Source organism: Tachysurus fulvidraco, chromosome 3 (genome assembly GCF_022655615.1).
Source record: "Tachysurus fulvidraco isolate hzauxx_2018 chromosome 3, HZAU_PFXX_2.0, whole genome shotgun sequence".
Lineage (NCBI taxonomy): Eukaryota > Metazoa > Chordata > Actinopteri > Siluriformes > Bagridae > Tachysurus > Tachysurus fulvidraco.
The window spans coordinates 13680472-13687040 of NC_062520.1; positions in this window are offsets into that span (position 1 = coordinate 13680472).

Below are 6569 nucleotides of genomic sequence, written 5' to 3' on the forward strand. Positions count from 1 at the left end.
TTCCACCAATGTCTATTAAACACTTGATTCCATGAATCACCTTTTTTTAACCTGGTAAAATAAGCATATCAGTAGCATATGAATTTGAACAAGGGGCCCAGAAAAGTTGGAAGCTTCCAGCACCCTTTATGGCTTTGTCATTAGATTCAAGTCGCATGATGTTTCTTTAAACCTAAAGTAGAGGCTGCATAAGCTTATACATTATAAGCTATAATGTTAACTACAACATTAAATAACTGCTGCAATATATGTGACAAAGAATAAACCTGTGTATCATATTCCTCTATTTAATGGTGTCCCAATCCTTAAAATGTACTCATGTGAATAAACTTATAGCACAGTCAATAATACTGATTGTGATCTGAGAGCATGCATTGCAGCACAGAAGCTCCTTTTAGCTTAATGAAGTATAAGGACACAATGTTTACAGCAGTGTCTGGGACGTTTTTTTCTGCCATGTTCAACCCTGGCTTAAGTAACACCGGATGAAAGGTCTGAATGTGCTCTCTCTTTTACAGTAGCTGGTCTGTGCCATCAACAGGCTATAAACTGCCATTGGATAGTAATGTGCAACCTGTGGCTCTGAAAGCTTTCTTCCATACTGCACTGGTCACAGCCACATTCACTTTATTTAGCCTTGGAGGATGACAAATATAAGTGAATAAGGTTTTTTCAGGAGTAGATGGAAGTGGGGTTGAAAACACACCTCCACTATCCCCACTATCTTTATTTATAATTAGCTATATTATTTTCAGCCTAATAAAGAGCATTTAGCTTGCTTTCCTATAGTAGTGACTAAAGCTCCCCGATGTGGTGACTAGTACTGTAAATGTACTAGTTGTCCAGTTTAAGTATATAACACCTATTATAGAGTTGATTTGAATGCAAAAGAAAAAAAAACCCTAATAGCTTTTCATATTATAGAAAATGAATATAAGAGAGAACTTAATATGCTCTTGTTTGAATTCAGCAAAGCATCAGAGATCTGGTGTACACCACTTTAGAGATTTGAGGTAAGTTATAGATTAATAGAGCCAATAGTTAATGGTTTACCAGTACTGGATTTTGTTTCCACTTGCTATAACAAATAGTGCAAATGCCAAGATTAGCCTGTAGGATTAAGAGCAACAGACGAGGTGGTTTAAAAGAAAATTTAATTAAAGTATCTGCTCATTATAAATTGACAGCGTAGTGAGAAAACAATATTGGGTGGCAGATTACACCAAAGAAGCAGCATTAAGTTCCCATTATAAGCCTCCATAGTGAATTGAATGATCCCTTCTCTCAGGCAACAGCTGCTAACAAAAAGACCATCCTGCTTTTTAGTTGACCCTTCAGTGCACACTGCTCAGGATGATCAACACATTGTAGCAGGCTTTTCACATGGCTGAGTGACAGTAGAGCTGCATTTCATTCACTCTTGCCTGAATGGTGCTCTGATGATTGCCATGGTCATTTCTCACAGAAGCTAGTGCTCTGCCAATAGTTCTACAGTCCCCAATAATCACAGAGCAGAGAATCCAATACATAACTACAAAGAGGAAATATACACTGATGTGCTCCTGTAGCACTGAATTTACTCATTATCAATCATGCAACATCTCCAGACTCTAAGCAAGGAGGGTATAGGACCGCAATTTATAAATAGTAATACTTTGCTGCATTACAACCAATACAATTCAGAACCTATAAATCAGATAGCGATATCATTTTTATGCCTCTTTTAATTCATAATTCCTGTCCAATGTGTTTATTTTTATTCTCCAGTTCAAATGTACTGTTCATTGCCATTAAATAAAGTAAATTAGGTTACATTTCAGAGCATAAGTAATATATTATCACAGTATATTGATCTTTATTCACATTTGGTAATTTGAGGCGAGTGGAGGCGGGTTGGAGTGGGTGGAGAAAAGTGTCAGGAGTGTTGTGTGTGAGTGTCAGCAAGAATCAAAGGAAAGGTGTACAAGTGAGACCAACTGTGCTGTATGGGTTAGAGACTGTAGAACTGAAGAAAAGACAGGAGACAGAGATGGAGGTAGCAGAGATGAAGATGTTGAGATGGTCTCTTAAGGAGTGATGAGGATGGACAGGATTAGGAACGAGCACATCATAGGGTCAGCTAAGGTTGGATGTTTTTGGAACAAGGTCAGAGAGGCTAGATTGAGATGGTTGGGACATGTACAGAGGAGGGAGATGGCTATATTCGTAGAAGGATGTTGGAGATGCAGCTGCCAGGTAAGGGGTCAAGAGGAAGGCCAAAGAGGAGATATATGGATGTGTTAAAAGAAGACATGAAGTTAATTGGTGCAAGAGTAGAGGATGCCAAGAATACAGTTAATGTAGGTGGAAACAGATTATTCGCTGTGGTGACCCCTAACAGGAAAAAATAAATACAATGGGGATAAATACAAGCACATTTATATTTATCTAATATTGATCTTGAATTTTGTATTATCTTTATATTATGTGGTAGCCTAGTGTTTAAGGTGTTGGGCTACCAATCGGAAGGTTGTGAGTTTGATTCCTACGTCCACCAAGCTGCCACTGCTGTGCCCCTCAATTGTATAAAAATTAGATAAAATGTAAGTCGCTCTGGATAAGGGCGTCTGCTAAATCATGTAAATGTATAATAACCTTTTGTTCTGAAAAGCTACTTTGAGACAATGTCAATTGTAAAAAGCACTATACAAATAAACTTGAATTGAAACTTGAATCGAATAATATTTTATCTAAGCTACTTTGCAAGGAGCCTATAAAAAGAAAGCTATAGTTAGAAAATATCAGGATTCGTACATAAAATACGTGTTTGTTTCTACAAGTGATTCTGATACACCTCTATCTATGTCTACATACTGTAAATAGTCTCAAATAAAAAAATATTGTTCTGCACGTTCTCCTCATAGTTATTGTTTCATTTCAAATAATCAACAAATAATAACAGACTGCAATGTTATTTACTTATTTGTGTACTGCAATGTGTGGTTATGCGTGGTTTAAGAAACCACATGTGAGTGATTCAATGGTATTTAGTGTTAAATGAAAGATATGACACCAGGAAAAAAATGATTAAATATTGCATATTGATGTAATTCTTATGTATTGTTAACTTATTACAGATATAATAAGCAATAAACAAAAAAGAAACAAACAAAAAAACAAACAAACAAACAAATAAATAAATAAATGTAAAAATGCTAAAAGTTTTCTTCAAAATCTCTTTGCAAGGTGCTTTCGTTCTTTCAGCATGACAGAGGCACAAAAACTGTTTCTTTCCCTTCCATATTTTTTCACAAACAAAACAGAAAGCTAACCATATAAATACCTTTGACTGAATAGCTTTGTAGATAAGTATAATGATATGATGGATTTTCTCAGACCTCTGAACTGCTCAGAAATGGCAGTGAGAAATTTCATTTCCTCTCTAGAGCAGGAATTATCTCCCACCTATTGCCTTCTGCACCATACCTGGATGTTGGAAGTTAGATGAAAAAAAAATCTGAAAGATGAAGAGAAAATAATAGAACAATTCACTTTCTTTAGACTTCTAAACAAAAACCAGGCTGAGAAGACCAACTGGTGTTTTTGCTATTCGATAATAGATCCACCATGTAATAAGGTTTTTAAATATTTAGAATTGCCCCGTGAAAGTAATGTCTAAACTGTCTCTCATGTCATAGCTAAAAGAACGGAAAGTGAATGTTGAAGTTCACACCAGAACCCAGGCAGGAAAATCGAAAAAGCTCTCAGCAAAAGAATCAGTTTCGGGGGGTTTAGAGTAACATTTTTAAATGATGGGTATAATAGAGAACAAGGTTCTACCTTGCAGAATAAATGTGTACAGTACCTGAAGCTTATTACTCTTTCCAGGTGACGGATTGAATGAACACTGATAAGAAAACAAGTCTAATTGTGCATGACAGCAGAGCTTACATATCACACTAGCCAAGAAAGCTTATACAGTACATATATGCAGTGAGCACAAATGACTCATTAATGTTAAATTAACACGACTTAGCATGTTAACTAAATAAACTGTCTGACGATATTCCTATTGACTCAAACACCCACTACCATTCCCCAGTGATGGCAGTGGTCTCATTAGCCTCTGCTTAAAGTCCGCCAGCATGCTCTCGTCAATATTAGAGTAACTCTAATATTCTAACTTCTAACAAAGGTTGTTTAGTTACTGTTTGAAGTCAAGAACTAAACACACACACACACACACACACACACACACACACACACACACACACACACACACACACACACACACACACACACACACACACGCGCACATGCACACACCTTATATTTATATCTTTGCATGTTTTTTTTTTTAAATAATTTTTATTACTGTAGATAATTAATGCTATGCCTGCACCTAACCCTAACAACCTCACTGGCTTAAAAGAGGATTTTAGTTCTTTTACATTTTTAAATATTTTTTTTGTTTTGTTTTTTAATAATAAAAGTTTTTATGTTTCTACAAAGTTCAAACTGTTATAACAACCATGCTCTACACACAGAGTCCAACATATTGACTATTTTAAGCTTTACATAAAATGGTACTATATAAAGTTTGCTTTATTAATGTGTAGAATAAAGCGTAGTAAAGTATACGGAATTGTACAAAAAGCAGAACACAATATACTGTAGATTAGTTGCACTTTTTTATATATGTGAAAACATCTGGTATATACAGTGAACTGCACACAGGACATACAGAATATAAACAAAATGACTGTTTAAATGCAAACAGTGATTGAAAGTTTCCACTCTAGTTTTTTTCCTCTATAATAAATACATTTCAGAAAAGATCATATTTACTCTCAAAAAGCATATAGATCTCAACACCAGCTGCATCAGCAGGAATGTCTCGACCTCTAAGTCTAAGGAAAGTCTAGACCTTCTTGTTACTAATTCATATGCCTGAAATACCCTTAAATATACCTTGACTAATTTGGATGAATACCAAATTCAGTTCATCTGGTGATAACAATGATAAGCATCCTATAAGCATATAATTATCTTATATTTAACTACTTTAAATTTTAACTACTGATTGATGGACAGATTGGTGCACCAATACAAAGAGTTCCTGGACATGACCATGTATACAACATCTCTGTATGACAAACAGGAAGGATGCTAATGAAGACTACTGACATTTACAACCAGTAGCAGAGGCATAAAAAACGGTCACACTTAAAAAATAATATAACGTAATAGTTTGAGCATACCCTCAGTTGGACACATATAAAATCTCTTTGTCAGCAATCACTGCAGGAAAAAAAAAATAGAGAAATATCAGATCCACAATATCCCTGGAACAGACCTAGGAGCACACAGCAGTGTACTTTTTCATAGTAAGTCAGTGCTTTAAGAGTCTTTAATAAGGAGTGCTTTAAGTTTACAAATTCAGAAATATAGTTGATTCTTGGGATTAAAAAACTATTAGAAATTTAGAAGCGCTATGTGAGTAAATCTCTCTCTAATCTTTAATAATTGCCAGTAAAATCATCTGATTCATAAGCTGAGGTTCTGAAGGCTGGAGGTCTTGATCAAAATGATAAGTAGGCTCCGGCTTGCTCATTGGGGATAAATACAAATACATTTAAATATATCTAATATAAATCTCGATTTTTTACAATTATATGAATCTTTATATTAAACTTTTGTTTTATGTTTATGTTCTGTAAAGCTGCTCTGAGACAATGTCAATTGTTAAAAGCGCTATACAAATAAATTTGAATTGAATTGAATAAGTACATCAATTGCTAAGGCAACATGTGCGTTTGAGTGAAATTATGCATTGAAGTAAAATGGTGACAATTGGTGTGAAATATTAAGTTCATAACATGAATTAGAGTTTCATAAATCTGATACTTGAAAAAGTACATTGCAATTAACTCAACAAAAGAATTACAAAAACTATGACGCTTTATCAGACTGTCATAACATGCACTGTCAAACAGAACAAGGTTTTCTCATTTATAAAATGTATACAATTTTTATACAAATAGATTTTCTTTTTTCCCCAGACTTCTAGTCTATAAAACAATATATTATTCCTATTCTGCTGCCCTGTTTTCAGTTCAAATCCATAGAGAACAGATACTGTACCCTATAAGTACATGTACAGCTAAGTTCATGTGTAGAATAAGTCATTAAGTAATGAAATAAGTCATTATTTTAAAATAAATGATAAATAAGACAAACGTTTTATTGTCTTTGACTACAAATGGCTTGAAGAATTATAACTTCTAACTAGTTAGAGTTGATCTCAGAAGGCTAGATCCAGATAACAAGGAAAAGCTACACACAAAAAAAAGTCTGTCTTGCTGATCTGTTCTATAATTGAATTCTTTTATGAGGATTTAATCAATGCACACTTCAGAATCAATAAATGTTTGATGCAGAGGGAAAAAAATAAAAAGGTCATAGCAACCACAGGTATTATAATCTAATATTCGTTTCTCCAAGTGAGCATAGGCAATAACATCACGTTTTGACCGACAGGTTTCCAAACCAAAGCTGATAGCTTTTTTTTATTTCCTCACTGCTTCATG